This window comes from Lissotriton helveticus, chromosome 12 (assembly GCF_964261635.1).
Source record: "Lissotriton helveticus chromosome 12, aLisHel1.1, whole genome shotgun sequence".
Lineage (NCBI taxonomy): Eukaryota > Metazoa > Chordata > Amphibia > Caudata > Salamandridae > Lissotriton > Lissotriton helveticus.
Window position 1 is genome coordinate 880676807 of NC_136073.1, and position 15796 is coordinate 880692602.

General features: G+C 47.7%; 1 pseudogene across 1 annotated transcript in view; it reads right to left on the bottom strand.

The window, feature by feature from the left end:
* LOC144799218 (phospholipid scramblase 3-like) overlaps positions 1-15796 on the bottom strand; it is a 135572-nt pseudogene that overhangs the window by 49955 nt on the left and 69821 nt on the right. The window lies entirely within an intron of this gene.

Consider the following 15796-nt stretch of genomic DNA (forward strand, 5'->3'; position numbering starts at 1 on the left):
GAACAGTGTCCTTGGGAAAATCGGCTGTGGATGAGACTGAGGTGCAGGTGTTCCCACAACCACAGTTACCATAAGCGGGTACACTAGACCTAGCTTTACCAGGTGGGCATCTGGACCAGGTAACACCAGCCTTGGATGTGAGACAGGTAGTTGGCACAGATGTACCACACCTGACCACGTCCTACCACATGGTAGAAACAAGCAACGCTTCGCTCTAGCAGCCATGAAACTCCCCTGATCCTGGTACCATCCTGTCCCCGTGAACCTCACTCCGTGATACGCATTGGCCCTACACCTAAGTATCACCTGCTTAAAGAAGATGGAAATGGAAAAGACAAGTCCTCGGAACAATGCATAACCATACAGAAAAGGACACGGACCCAATAATCTTGGATCTGCATAGCTATCCCCAATTCCAGGGCTTTAGACTTGTAATACCTGGAGGTTAGGGGAAGGATACTGTCCCAAATTTATATTCCCGTATCCCCCCTTTTAAGCCCCAGGCAACTCGTAATTAGGCCCTCAGCCAATAAGTAAATCATTTACAAAAGTTAAGATAGACTTTGCATCTGAGTTATGTTTGTCCTGATGAAGGCCCTTTAATTGATTCTAAAGGGTTGCAACGTATGTTGCAGACAGTCCACAACTGTAACAATTATAATTGATTGCATGTTTCAAGTGTTACCCTTTTACCTTTAACACATTCATATGCCCAGGTTCCAAGTGAAGTACAGGGATACCCAATATTTATACTCAGAGGTGAATCAGGTGGTGCCCATCAGGAGAGTGTCTGAGTGAACACCTGCTTCAGTCCAGCCCAAAAGAGGAGAGCCAGGCCCAAGCACTCAGTGCAGTGGTAAGCAACAAGAAAGAGACAGTCAGCAAAGCAAGCATGGCTTGCATGGCAGCACTGCACCTCTAAACTATGTAGCAAACAAGACCTTCTCCACTGCAACATCGAAAGGAGAGTAAAAGTGTGGTGGTGGCAGGGCTGAGCAGCAGAACATCTGTGTTATTCTGCAATGTGCCCAAGAACAGCTGGAGTGGATGTTGAATTTGGATCCTGGGGGACTGGGTATGAACAACAATACCCAAGAAGAGGGGAATAAAGAAGGGGGGAGAAGTGTTCGGTGGGATTGACTCCACTTCCTTTGTACCTACAAATACCAAAAAGCGAGACAACCCTCTTAAACTGTTTCACGGTCTCCTCAAAATGACCTAGAAAGTCACTTCTTGTTTTAAAAGGCCTCTCACCCACTAGGAATTCTGGTGGAATGCTTCATCATCGAGTTCTCGTCCAGGTACTCTCCGTAAATGGATGGGTTGTACATTGAGCCTCAAGGGAGCGCTTCTGGGGAGACGGGATCTAAGTTTAGAAATGCCTAATGGCTACCGCTGTAAGTGCCCTTTATTTGGAGAACCCCTGGCACAATTAAAAACACAAGTGCAGAAAATTTGTCACTTCAGCATCTATAGGTCTACATGTTTCAGCCACTTCTTTTGTTCATCCGGGTCATGTGGCATTCCTCGGGACCAATCTTAGATCCCTATTTCTTTATAATTCTGTAATTCCGTAGCATGCTTTGTGAGTCTCACCCATTCATGCTCATGTCCCACATACAGCCCAGCATGAGAATCTTTCTCTTTTTATCTGTGGGCAGAAATGGGAAATATTAAGGTTGAATGCAGCTATCACAAATGTGCAATCTTCACCCTGATTATTGCACACGTGTTCACTGCAATCCAACAGACAAAATGCGCAAATGTACCTCACATTGTTCCCCGATCCCAGTTTGCTTATGAGATACATATTCAATGAAGCTTTGTGTTACTGTGACAGTTTAAAGAACACAGAAAGAGAGAAACTACTCCTAAAGTGATCTGCAGCCAAGCAGAGCTTAGGGTGAGGGTACAGTAAGGCCTCAGTATTCACTTGCTTGTGATACGATGACCCGATCCTCTGCTGTCGTCCATGGCAACAAAGTACTTTGTGCAGATATCTATTGCAAACCAAAAAAAGAGCCCACCCTGGCTGTGGACACCGCCCCAGGCAGCATTTCAAGGGAAGCCAGTAGGAGGAGGGACCACCCTGGCTGTGGACACCGCCCCAGACATCTCATGGGAGACGGTAGGAGGAGGGCCCACCCTGGCATGCCTGTGAACACCGCCCCAGACACCTCAGGGGAGCTGGTAGGAGGATGTCCCACCCTGGCTGTGGACACCGCCCCAGACAGCATTTCAAGGGAAGCCGTTAGGAGGAGGGCGCACCCTGGCATGCCTGTGAACACCGCCCCAGACAACCCTTCAAGGGGACCTGGTAGGAGAAGGCCCCATCCTGGCTGTGGAGACCACCCCAGACACCTCAGGGGAGCCGGTTAGAGGAGGGACAACCATGGGTGTGGACACTGCCCCAGACAGCTCTTCAAGGGACACAGGTAGGAGGAGGGCCCACCCTGGCATGCCTGTTGACACTCCCCCCAGACACATCAGATGAGCTGGCAGGAAGAGGGCCCATCCTGAAATGCATGTGGACACCACCCCAGATATGTCTTCAAGGAGAGCCGGTAGGAGGAGGCCTACCCTGGCATGTCTGTGGACTGCGCTCCAGACACCTCCTCAAGGGGAGCTAGTAGGAGGAGGACCCACCCAGGCTGTAGACACCATCCTGGTAGGAGGAGGGCCACACTGACATGCCTATGGACACCACCCCAGACACCTCTTCAAGGGGAGCCAGTAGGGGGACGCAGAACCACAACAAACAAGCCGACTGCAATGTCACTAGTGTCCTCACTACTGCTCATCAGTAACCCATGGAGTCCAGACGTTTTCTGTGACGTGTCCCTGATGCTGAATGGACTCATTATCCCATGCATGCATTTTGAAAGCGATATTGTGTACTCACAGACACACACAGACTCCCCATTGCACAGAGCCAAGTCAATCATTAAATCTGCAAATCCTCCACACCACACCTGTTTACCTGTTCACCAGTCAGCTAAATATACTTGCCCAGTGCAACGGTTATCTTGGATACGCTATGCATGGGCATATGGATTTAATTGGTAGTGATGAATGTCATTTAGGGGTCACCAGGGGCCACATTTGCGACCCTTGTTTTGCCCTCATGCCAACATTTTAGAAAAGGAAAGTGGGAGATTTTTAAAAAACTAATCGGGAAAATAAATTTCTCCAATTGACTTGATTTCAAGCAGAGGCAAATTCATGCCGGAGACAGACAAAATAAGGCAATTTTTGGCTTGAAAATGTGGGAGTCTCCAACCTGGATGAGGTCTATTTGCATGTAAGAGTTTGCCCCCTGCGACCGCTGGCACTGTCCGTGGGACCCCTGAGTTTAGGCTGCAACGGGCTGCACAAGGAACAGAGGAAGCAGGACTGAAAATTAAAGCAGCTTCGGGATTTCCAGGCTGCTGATGCTGGGGACAAGTATCAGTTGCAACCTACAGCAATTTCAATTTTTCCCATCAGCTAAGGGTTTGCTTAAAGTGTTGCCAAGCAATGCACCCTTGAAGGCCTCTCACACCCATAATTCCACAGGGCAGGTGCAAACTTCCCCTGCAGGCTCTCTGAGGACCGGGCAGCATAGAGAGGGAGCTCCCACAGATGCTGTCGGTAGCCTGTGCCTGTTTTCATGTGCTGCTGGACCCCAGGCCCTTTGAGCATGTATGGAGTGCTCACGGACATCATTTAGGGGTAGCAGCTGTGACCCCTGGCTTGCCCCATGCAACCGCTGGCACTGGCTTTCCATTCCCTTGCCTACGAAGTGGTAAAATAAGTGCCGAGAACATAGAGGGAACTCCACACTCATTAGGTTCTGTCCATTTTTTAATTATACTATTAGTGAACAATACTGTATCATCACTATTAGTGTAATGCAAAACTAATCACAAGTAGCTGGAATGGGACCTGTGGTGACAGCTAATGTAAGTAAAAAGTGGTGAGTGAGTGCGTGTTTATGTGAAAGTAAGCGTCCGTGTGTGTGAGCATGTGTGAATATATATGTGTAGGCATGCGTGTGTGAGTAAGAGTCAGTAACAGGTAGTAGTGAGTAAGAGTGAGATTGAGTGTCAGTTTGCATGAGCGAGTCATAATGAGTGAAAATGAGTGACTTCAAGTGATTTAGAATGAATAAGAATGAGTGTAACATAGTGTTAGAGAGTGGGAGTGAGAGCCAGTGTGAGTGAGTGTGAATGAGAATGCTTGCAAGTCTGTCATTGGCCCTAGCATACTGAAGGTAATTCTTGTCTTATAGAGACACCCGTGGTAAGATACTGGTGCTGGGATACGGAGACAGGTCTTAGAATGACAGACACCTGTGGCAAAATACTGGCACTATCACACTAGAAGTGTTGGCATAATGAACACCCATGTAAAAATACTGGCACTGGCACACTAGAAGTGTGGGGGTGAGCCTTTTCAGGGGCTCACCTGGTGCAGGGGTTCGCCCTTTTGCGCACTGGTCCTTTAGACTGACAAAGTAGAGATTGGCACGGAAGCTGTAATATCAAGAAAGAAGTTTATTAGGACACATGAGTGGAGCTACATCAAAACAGAACCCTCAGGCAATGTATGAGGCAGCACATGGAGTACAGAAACCATGGACCATATATTCTGTAGTAAGTGCAGTGGAAGCATGGAGGCTCAAACAGAGGCAGTACAAGTGTACACACAAATAGACTTTTACATACTAGGGTACATGAGAATCGCTTAGTTAACAGAGTGGGAGGAGTTTCAATGTTGCTGACATCAGTTAAAATAGCCTGACAGTTAAATACATGACAGGTGCATCCTAACAGCTAAGGCCTCTCTAAGCATGCAAAGTGCTCATGCTCAGTGCTGCAGGAGCTAACTATAGATGATGACTCAGGCGTAATAGAGAAGCAGGCAACAGCGAAGACGGGGAAGCACATGGCAAACACATGGCTTAACCAAAATGGATGCTAAAAACAAAATGGCTTTAGCTCATGCTAACAGTAATCTCTGCCAAGTTTCCACAGACAACCCTTTTAGCATTAGCTGACGACATCTATGATTCTGAAGGAACAAAGAAAACGTCTTGTACATCAATTAAGTTGATTAACTTCTTGGTCCAATACATATTGGGTGTTTACATTCTTAACGTTGTGCTTGGTAGGTATACAAGCAGTGATACAGAGGGAACAAAGCATTGGACCACATTGTAGACATAAGCAACATGATAGTAGAATCGCAAAGAAGATGCAGAGAATCGTCAATAGTTTCCAGCCCCAGGTAACAAATAGTGTCCATAGCCAACCAGTTTAAGTCCACGTTCTAGTATCAGGGTAAATCTCAGCAGAGATTTTATGCAGTTTAGAGTTTGCATCAAAAACTGAAGGGCGTGATCAGGGATATAAACACAACAACTGCTCCTGATGATGTCACATGCACCACCGCGATCAGCAAACACAACATCAAGGACCATTCTATTTTGGAGCGCCACAATCCTTTGTTTTGCAGTTCTTATGTGATGTTTCCAAGTGCCATAGCTGTCTGGTTAGTCACAGCCTCTACAACGTGTGTCAAGTGTCTGATTTTGCGACTGTTTAAGGCAGCACCAACAAAGAAGAACAATCCCAAATTAAAGTCACTATATTGCTGCAGTGTAGTGTCAGTCTGATCCACCTCATCATGATTTATTGTCCTCTTATATTGGTTCTTGTAAATGTCATTAAACAGACTATAGTCCCTGTGATAGGATGCGGGTGCCAACAACACAGGTGGCAACAAAAAGGACACATAGCAAGTTCCTGACCATCCAATGGGTAGATGGTAGTTTCCTTTTATTCCAACAGTAATGTTCAGTACCAGGGTACAGTCGCTCTACCCCACAGGAATGTTTCCAACACGATTCACACACAAGTCTGCTCGGGCTCTAGTAAAAGCTATAACAGGAGGTCCATTTCCCTTGGCTGTTTGGGTGCTTGGGAAAACATAGCACATGGAGGAGTTTCCTCTGCGATACTCCTCCATCTCCCATACAGGTCCTTTTGCCTGTGGATCTCCTTCCTCATCAAGGTAACACACTTTATTTGGCTGAAAAATTAGTCTCTCTACATCAGCACCTGTAATGTTAGCAACTTCAGATGCCCATAGCAAGGCAAACCAAGCCTGACAAGAACCATTGTGTGAGAACAGCAGAGGAATGAAAGGTGTTCCTCCCTTTTTCTGATGAGCTGGCATCATTCCACACACCCAACAGTTGGTGATGTTCGCAGCATTATGGGTGCGCTTTACAAGCTCAAAAACATTTACAACAACAACATTTACATGCAACATCTGAATTAACGTATTATTGAGGTAAGACATTCTGGGGCATATTACCAAGGGTGGCGATAGGCAATTATTGCCAGTTTAGCAGCCGTTTTCAGCCGCTAAGCGGCAATAATTCTATCGCTCTATTAGCAAGCTGTCGCTAACTGATGTTAGCGACAGCTTTTAGGCGATAGCGAGCGGTTTGTTGCCCGCTTTGCATGTCAGCGATATTTATTACTAATGACATGCAAAGTGGGCGTACCCAAACTATTAGCGACTGAAAGCAGTCGCTAACGTCACTATCGCCTATTAGCAAGGCAGGTGTAGCGATGGAAATCTTCCCGCTATCGCCAAAACCCAACGCCTACTCAGACCAGTTCTTAGCCATGTTATACAATGGGAGGTGGATAACATGGCTAAGAGCATTTCACCGCTAATGTGTGAATATCGCTGTATTCTCAGCGATATTCAAGCATTTCGCCGCTATCGCTGGATATTTTAGCACAATGAAGAAAAATGTTGCTAATAGCATGTTTTCTCCGCTAACATATCCAGTGATAGGCAGCGATAAAAAAATCATCGCTAAGCATATTTAGCGATAATTTTCGCTAGTTGTTGGTAATATGCCCCAAAGTGCTGCTGCTCATGACAGGGAAGGGAGAAATAATGGTGCTCAATGGGGGCTGGAGTAATGGCATTCAGCATTTGTCGAACAGGAGACAGTTCCTCCACAGCCCAGGCTATTACTGCCATAATAATCCCGATGAAAGTAAACCCAGCAATGAACATAGTCTTCTTGTCACAGATTCTCGCAGCAGTCGATGTCTTTTCCTTAGGCATGTTTATCTCAACGTTGAACAAAAAATGCAGATGGAGCTCTAAAGCCCTGGGCAGCCATTGGTTTCTTCACTGAGAGCTGAGACTGGTGTCACTAAGAAAAATATCCCCTCCCTCGCCAGCTCAGCCTTTCACTAACCCAGGACAGTTGCTCAACCAGTCTTTTTCAGCAATGCAGTTTCTCTCCGGGGTCGCAGCTGATATCGATATGCATCAGGGATCGTGTGGTCCGGGTAGACTTCCTCAGGTTCTTCAGGTGATACAGTTTGTCCTTCCCTGTGTCCAGGATATCTCGATGGTCGGTGAGGGCAGCAGGCTCCACCAGGGCAGATGGCACTCTTTTGCAGTGTGTGGAGTGGATCCAATTCTTCTGATTGTTCACTCGGACTGCAGTTCTGGTCGCCAGGAGCACCTGCTCAGGGCCGCGCTACCTTGGTTCCAGGCTATTTGGCTTCTGGAAAATTTTGACCATTACTTGGTCACCGGGCCATAGATCTTGGTGCCTGTCAGGAACAGCTTCTCGAACCTGTTGATGAATAGAAAGCAAGCTGTCAGTCAACTGTGACAGGTATTCACTCATCAAGACACAAGGTTCTTCATGTATAGGGCACAGCCATGAATGCCCCAAATGTTCATTGGCCTTCCAAATACCACCTCATACGGTGTGAGGCTAGATCATGTATGTGGCACCGATCTAATGGAAAGCAGGGCAAGGGGTAATACATCAGGCTATTTCAGAGATGTGGAAGCCTGAATTTTAGCCAACGTAAGCTTGAGAGTAGAATTGTATCATTCCACTAATCCTGCTGAATGTGGGTGGAAAGCAGCATGAAACTTCTGTTGATTCCCGTTCAAGACATTCTCAACAACTTGCCCAATGAAATGAGGTCCATTATCAAGTCAAGTCAAGTCAAAATTTGCTTTATTCGTGATAAACACATAAAAGCATTTACATACATAAAAATCCATCCAAAAAAAACTTGATTTGTATTTCTTGAAAAGAGAATGATAGACATTTAAAAATACATCAATTAGATCAGTAGGTTAAAAAAAGTTAAAATATAAAAAGCTTAAAAGTTGCAGATGTTTTTATAGCACGTTATTTACAATAGTCTGTTTGTAAGTTTTTGTCTAATGGACCATGACCACCCCAGGTATTTGGCAGTAGCTATTAATATAGGCAGTGATGAATTAGTGCAAATAATTCTTAAAGCTACCGCACTACTTGTCGTTCCTACATTTTTACACATCGGAGTTAGCCAAATACGTCTGGGTTCCACGTATGATTTACATACAAATAAAAAGTGCCCAATGGTTTCATTATGCTCTCCACAAGATGGACAGATTTTAGTTGATAAGCCGCCCCACCTGCCAGTCAAAGATCTCAATGGGATGGCACCAGCCCTGATCTGGAAGAGTAACCTCCTGTCCCTTGAGTTGGTGATAACATCCCAATACGGTTCAGAGTTGGGGAGGGACTTTGCTTCCAAGAATCTTCCCGCCATAAACTCTGGGTTGGTTTCATTCTAGATTCGTGCTGCCACCCTGTCCCAATAGATCTTTTTAAGGACTTGTTTTGATGGAAATGAAGCACTCTCGGGATTTTCCCATAATTGATGTAAACCAAGAGCCCCCAACATATTTCTGAGTTCTTTTAACCAACCTAATTTTTGGAAAACATCAGCTCTCATAACATCCTTAAACCCCTCAGCATAATATGAAAGTGCAGGTGTTGTCCAAAGTCTGCGCCAGTACAACACTGGACGCAACCTTGCAAGGTCGACCACTGACTTCCTACCCAGGTCAAACTTAAGTGGTAACAAAGGAGACACTTTAGGAAGACCAGTAATGAGTCTAAAAAACTTGTTTTCCGCAGTCTGTAATGGTTGTAAGTTCTCATAGCACCATAGCTCTGCACCATAAAGGGTTGATCCAAGTGCTTTAGCCTCGTACACCTGTAATGCTGGTTTAACCGGTTTTGTTAGGGATTTACGATGTTCAGATCCCAATGCACCGGCTATTTGCTTATGTCTCACGGTTGCAATGTCAATGTGCTTAGTCCATCTTAGGTCATTAGAAACGTGGATTCCCAGATATGTAAAAGCATTTACCACATCCAAATTTCTGCCATTCATAACAATTCGGGGACTGTGGCTACGACCAGAGTTAAAAACCATCAGTTTAGTTTTGGCCACATTTATCTCCAAGCCATGGTCCTTGCAGAATTGATCGAAAATGGATAAAGCGTGCTGTAAACCACTTGGAGTTTTAGATAAAATCAAAGTGTCATCTGCAAACATTAAAATTGGTATTTTGGATCCAACCAACGAAGGGGCGTACACATTTGCAGTCAGCATCCGGGCAACAACACCATTAATCACTCCACAGGACTCAACAAACAGCGAATCAAGGGAAGAACTCCTTTAGAAGCACCTTTGCTGTAGTAAGAGCTGTATTATCTCTTGTGGCGTATGCCTCAATCCACTTACTAAAGGCACATACCACTACTAGGACATACTTTAAGTTATTACAGCGTTCTAGCTGGATGTAATCCATTTGCAGAAACTCAAAAGGTGCAGTAGGTGTCGCAAACTCTCCTATTAGAGTTTGTGTTCCCTTTCCAGGATTATACTGGAGACAAATCAGACAAGTCTGAACTATCTTTTTAGCTGTGCCGGCAATTTCTTGATGAACCCACACTTGCTTCGCTATTGAGGATGCTCCAACATGTGCCAGCCCATGTGCCATGTGAATCATAGGGTGTAATAGGCTGTGGGAAATCTCCATTTGGTTATGTCTTTATTTCTCCAACAGCCCTCATCAGCCAATGTTCCCTCCTTAGACCATAGGTCTAATTCTTCAGCAGAGGCAGATTGCTGCATGTCTAGCACTTCTTGGAAGACATCATGCCAACGTTCAGCCTGTGACTTCACCACATACATAGCTGTAGTGCTGCGCTGCATTGCAGTCTCATGAGCTGTGTGATCTGCGAAGGCATTGCCCTGTCCTATTTTATCAGTCACTCTCTTATGTGCACTGCACTTAACAATCACTATTTTCTTAGGATATGTCAAAGCCGTAAGGAGATTATGCACTAATTCTCCATGCACTATTTGTGTCCCGTGTGATGTTAGAAAGTCTCTTTCCTTCCAGAGTAGCCCAAAATCGTGAACCACTCCAAAGGCATATCGGCTATCGGTGTAGATGTTAACAGACGTCAGTGCTATGTTCACATGCCCTCGTTAATTCTATCAACTCAGCTGTCTGTGCTGACTTCTGTGGGATGCGAGCTGTCTCAACTACCATCTGAAGTTTTCTATTTGCATATGCAGTTAATATCATGCCATCTGGTAATTTCAAAAAAGACCCATCAACCCACAATTTCACATCAACACTTGAAAGGGGCGTATCTTGCAGGTCAACACAACCCTTTGTCTGTTCCTCAGTTCGGAATCTACAGTCAAAAGACTCCTGTGACTGGGACTGAGTAGCTGGGAATGGCATTAGAGTAGACGGATTAAGAGTCGAACATCTTTTCAAGATGACATGAGGGGCCAAAAGTGTTAATTCATATCCTGTCAAGCGAGCACTAGTTAAATGCTGTGTTTTGGTTCAAAAGGGCATCAACTGCATGGGGCACAGACACAAGCAGTGTATGTGGCAAAACTATTCCCTCACTCTGACGTATGGACACAGCTCCCGCTGCCATGGAACAAAAACACCCAGGTAACGCACGAGCGACTGGATCAAGGACAGATGAAAAATATGCACAATGATGCTGCTTATCACCATGTGTCTGGGTTAAGACCGAGAGAGCACAACCATTCCTTTCGTGTACATAGAGTATGAAGGCCTAGGTGTAATATGGAGTGCCTAATACTGGTGCAGAACATAAAGCTTGACGCAACTTTTGGAAAGCATTCTGGCATTTAGTAGTCCATGGGAGGGGCATTGGAGTATCTTTAGTCAAAAGGGCCAACAAAGGTTTAACAATATGTGAAAAGATAGGGATCCACTGCCTACAGAAAGAAGTAAGGCAAATCATCGCACAAACCTCCTTCTGAGTAAGGGGCACAAGCGTGTCTAAAATAGCTTAAATGTGGTCTGGTGTGAGTGTGCTTCCCTCCTTAGACAGGAGGTGACCTAAATAGGTAACCTGCTGTCTGCAATATTGCAATTTCTTCCTAGAAACCTAGTGATGGTGAGATGCAAGAAAGGAAAGCAATGACAGTGTTCCTACTTCACACTGTTATGGGGTATCTGCAGCCAACAAGATGTCATCGACATATTGTATTAGAGCTACTCCTTTTGGCACAGGGAAAGAATCAAGCTGTCTTTTAAATGCTTGGCTGTAAATACTAGGACTCTTTGTATACCCCTGTGGAGCTCTACAAAATCTGAAGGATCGATTATTCGAAGTGAAGCCGAACAAATAAAGGCTGTCAGGATGAAAAGGTATCGAGAAGAAAGCATTCTTCAAGTCGATCACACTGAATGTAGTGGCAGTCGGAGGAACCATAGTAAGAAGTGTTGTTATGTCAGAGACTACTGGATATTGGGGCAGTACAATCTTATTAACCTCTCGCAAGTCAATGATAAACCTGTATATTTTAGTATCAGTGTCTTTTTTCAAAATGGGAATGATAGGACTATTACAAATGTTGTAAGGGACTTCTTTCACAACTCCTACTGTAATCAGATCTTGAACAATACGTATTTGTGCCTCTTCACCTTCTCGAGATATTTTATATTGAGGCAGTCGAGGCAATGAAGCGTCCTCCTTTACTTGACTATGAACTGGGGGAATAACCATTTGCCCCACATCGGTATCTGATGTGGCCCACAAATTACTAGGCAGGGAAGCCAAAGCAATATCTTCTTAATGAGATAAGATCTTTCAACAAGTTGGTAATTGTCATTTAAAATAGCATGCACACCTTCTGGGGAACATCGTATCGTGGCACGAAAATGTTTGAGCATATCGAGACCCACAATATTATCAATCAATCAATCAATCAAAGACACTTATAGAGCGCGCTACATACCCGTAGGGTCTCAAGGCGCTGGGGGAGAGGGGGTGCCGCTACTGCTCGAACAGCCAGGTCTTCAGCTTCTTCCTGAAGGAGAGGTGGTCTCGGGTCAGGCGCAGGTCGGTCGGGAGGGAGTTCCAGGTCTTGGCGGCCAGGTAGGAGAAGGACCTTCCTCCTGTAGTCGCTCTTCGGATGCGGGGGATGGCGGCGAGGGCGTGGTTGGCTGATCGGAGGTGGCGTTTGGGAGCGTAGAAGTTGATCCGGCTGTTGAGGTAGCTCGGGCCTTGGTCGTGTAGGGCTTTGTGTGCGTGGGTGAGGAGGCGGAAGGTGATTCTTTTGTTGACGGGGAGCCAGTGAAGGTCTCTCAGATGTCCGGAGATGTGGCTGGTTCGTGGGATGTCGAGGATGAGTCTGGCTGAGGCGTTCTGGATCCGCTGGAGTCTCTTCTGGAGCTTGGCGGTGGTTCCGGCGTAGAGGGCGTTGCCGTAGTCCAGTCGGCTGGTGACGAGGGCCTGGGTGACAGTCTTCCTGGTCTCGGTGGGGATCCACCAGAAGATCTTCCGTAGCATGCGCAGGATGTTGAAGCATGACGAGGAGACGGCGTTGACTTTTCTGGTCATGGAGAGGGAGGAGTCCAGGATGAAGCCCAGGTTGCGTGCGTGGTCTGTCGGTTTGGGTGCGGTGCCCAGGGCGGGAGGCCACCAGGAGTCGTCCCAGGCGGAGGGTGAAGAGCCCAGGATGAGGACCTCCGTCTTGTCAGAGTTCAGTTTCAGGCGGCTGGTCGTCATCCACTCGGCTACCTCTTTCATCCCTTCGTGCAGGTTGGCTCTGGCGGCGGCGGGGTCGTTGGTCAGGGAGAGGATCAGCTGGGTGTCGTCGGCGTAGGAGATTATGCTGAGGTCGTGTTGGCGTGCGATGGCCGCGAGGGGGCTCATGTAGACGTTGAAGAGGGTGGGGCTCAGCGAGGATCCTTGAGGGACGCCGCAGATGACTTCGGAGGCCTCTGACTTGTACGGTGGTAGGCGGACTCTCTGTGTTCTTCCGTCGAGGAAGGAGATGATCCATTCCAGCGCCTTGTCCTGGATTCCGACGTTGCTGAGGCGCTGTACTAGGGTGCGGTGGCAGACAGTGTCGAATGCCGCGGAGAGGTCTAGGAGGATGAGGGCCGCTGTTTCTCCGTTGTCCATCAGGGCTCGGATGTCATCGGTGGCGGCGAGGAGGGCGGTCTCGGTGCTGTGATTGGCTCGGAAGCCGGACTGTGAGGGGTCGAGGGATCCATTCGTGTCGAGGAAGGCGGCCATCCGCTTGTTGACGGTCTTCTCGATGACTTTGGCTGGAAACGGGAGGAGCGAGATGGGGCGGTAATTCTTGAGTTCGGTGGGGTCCGCTGTGGGTTTCTTGAGTAGAGCGCTGAGTTCGGCGTGCTTCCAGCTCTCAGGGAAGGTGGCGGTGTCGAAGGATGTGTTGATGATGTCTCGCAGGTGGGGTGCGATGACGGCGTCGGCCTTGTTGAAGACGTGGTGAGGGCAGGGGTCGGTCGGTGATCCGGAGTGGATGGAGTTCATCGTGCGGATGGTGTCTTCGGTGCTGATCGGGGTCCAGGCGTGGAGGGTGGTGGTGGGGGGTGGTTGTTCGGTCTTGGAGTGCGTTGGTTGGTTGTTGAAGCTGTTGTGTATGTCCGTGATCTTGTTGTGGAAGTATGAAGCGAGGGAGTTGCAGAGGTCTTGCGATGGGGTGATGTCGTTGTTTCCTGCGCTGGGGTTGGATAGCTCTTTCACGATGTTGAAGAGTTCCTTGCAGTTGTGTGCGTTGTTGTCCAGCCGGTCCTTGAATGCAGTTTTCTTGGCGGCGCGGATCAGCTGGTGGTGCTTCCGGGTGGCCAGCTTGAAGGTGGTCCTGTTGTCCGGTGTAGGATCCCTTCTCCAGACTTTCTCGAGGGCTCGGCAGTTCTTCTTGGAGCTCTTGAGTTCGTCGGTGAACCACGGGGCTTTCTTGCTGCCGGGTCTGCTGGGCGGGGTCCTCATCGGGGCGAGCTCGTCCGCACAGATGCTGATCCACTTCGTGAGGTTGTCGGCGGCCTGGCTGGGGTTTGCTGAGCTGGCAGGAGGGTGCTGGCTCAGGGAGGTGGCGAGCTGGTCTGCTGTGATCTTGTTCCAGCTTCTGCGGGCGGCCTGTTGCTGGTGGTGGTGGGTCGTCGTTCTCTTGAAGGTGAAGTGGACGCAGCTGTGGTCCGTCCATTGCAGCTCTGTGGCGTGGCTAAAGTCGATGTCTGTGCTGGAGGAGAAGACTGCGTCGAGTGTGTGTCCGGCGAGGTGGGTGGGGGTGGACACCAGCTGCTTGAGTCCAAGATTGGCGAGGTTGTCGAGCAGGGTGCTGGTGTTGCGGTCGTTGTTGTTCTCCAGATGGAAGTTGAGGTCCCCCAGGAGGATGTATTCGGCGGAGGGGAGGGCATGCGGGCTGACGAAGTCGGCGATGTCCTCGCTGAATTGTGTGCGTGGTCCTGGGGGTCGGTAGATCAGGGTGCCTCTGAGGGTGGTGTTCGGGTCGGTGTGGATCTGGAAATGCAGGTGTTCGGCGGTGGTCAGGGTGTTGTCGGTGCTGGTCGTGAGACGGATGGTGTTCCTGTGGATGATGGCGATGCCTCCTCCCATCTGGTTAGCGTTGCGGTCCCTCCGGACGATCTTGTAGCCCTCTGGGATGGCGATGGCGATGTCGGGAGCTGAAGAGGCGTTCATCCAGGTCTCCGTGAGGAAGGCAACGTCAGGAGCTGTGGTGTCGAGGAGGTTCCAGAGCTCGATCCGGTGTGTTAGGGGAAAGCAAGAATGGACATGCAGCAGTGAATTTATCAACATAGAATGCAAGTGGTTGTGACAATTGGCTATGGGAAGGTGTTCAATCGAATCCTATCAATGTTATTGTTAAGCCAGACTGGGGGGCCCTAGGAACTAATTGTTTAGACAGGGCACTACGAGTAGGTCCTGTGTCAACCAAAAAGAGATCATAGGGACCCTTGTGATCAACTGGGATTTCAACTGATTCCTTACCCAATACTAGGCATTCCTATGTATAGTTAGAATCCTTCAAATCATCAGTCGAATAATCAGACATTTGATATTGATTACGCCTGTCAAAAGTATTAGAATCATTTTGAGTATGCTCTACTGCCTCAAACCTTGCACAATTATCCATACCTCCCCTATTTCCTGAGTTCCCTGGGCGGCTTCTCATTTGTCCTCTACCAAGCTGATACTGCTGACCTCGCAAAAGTGGGCACTCACAGCGCCAATGCCCTATCTCCTTACAATAAGCACACTGATCAGAAGACAAAGTAGCTCGAGGAAAAGAGGGTGCACCAGGATGAAACATTGCACGTCTGCCTCTTCCACCACCTCTATAAGATGGACCATAAACCTGAGCTAACATAACTTTTGTTTTTAAATCCTTAGTCTTTTTATCCTCCTTGTCTTTTTCTTTCAATTCGTGACGTTCATAATACTGGGCCATAGTCAAAAGGGAAACTGGGGAACATGTAGTCCATGAACTCTCGTTGACCTTAGGCGACTAGCTATTCCTCGCAACATGTTGACAACAAATGTGTCAACTAACAGATGCTTGCCTGTGTCATCTGTCAATGACTG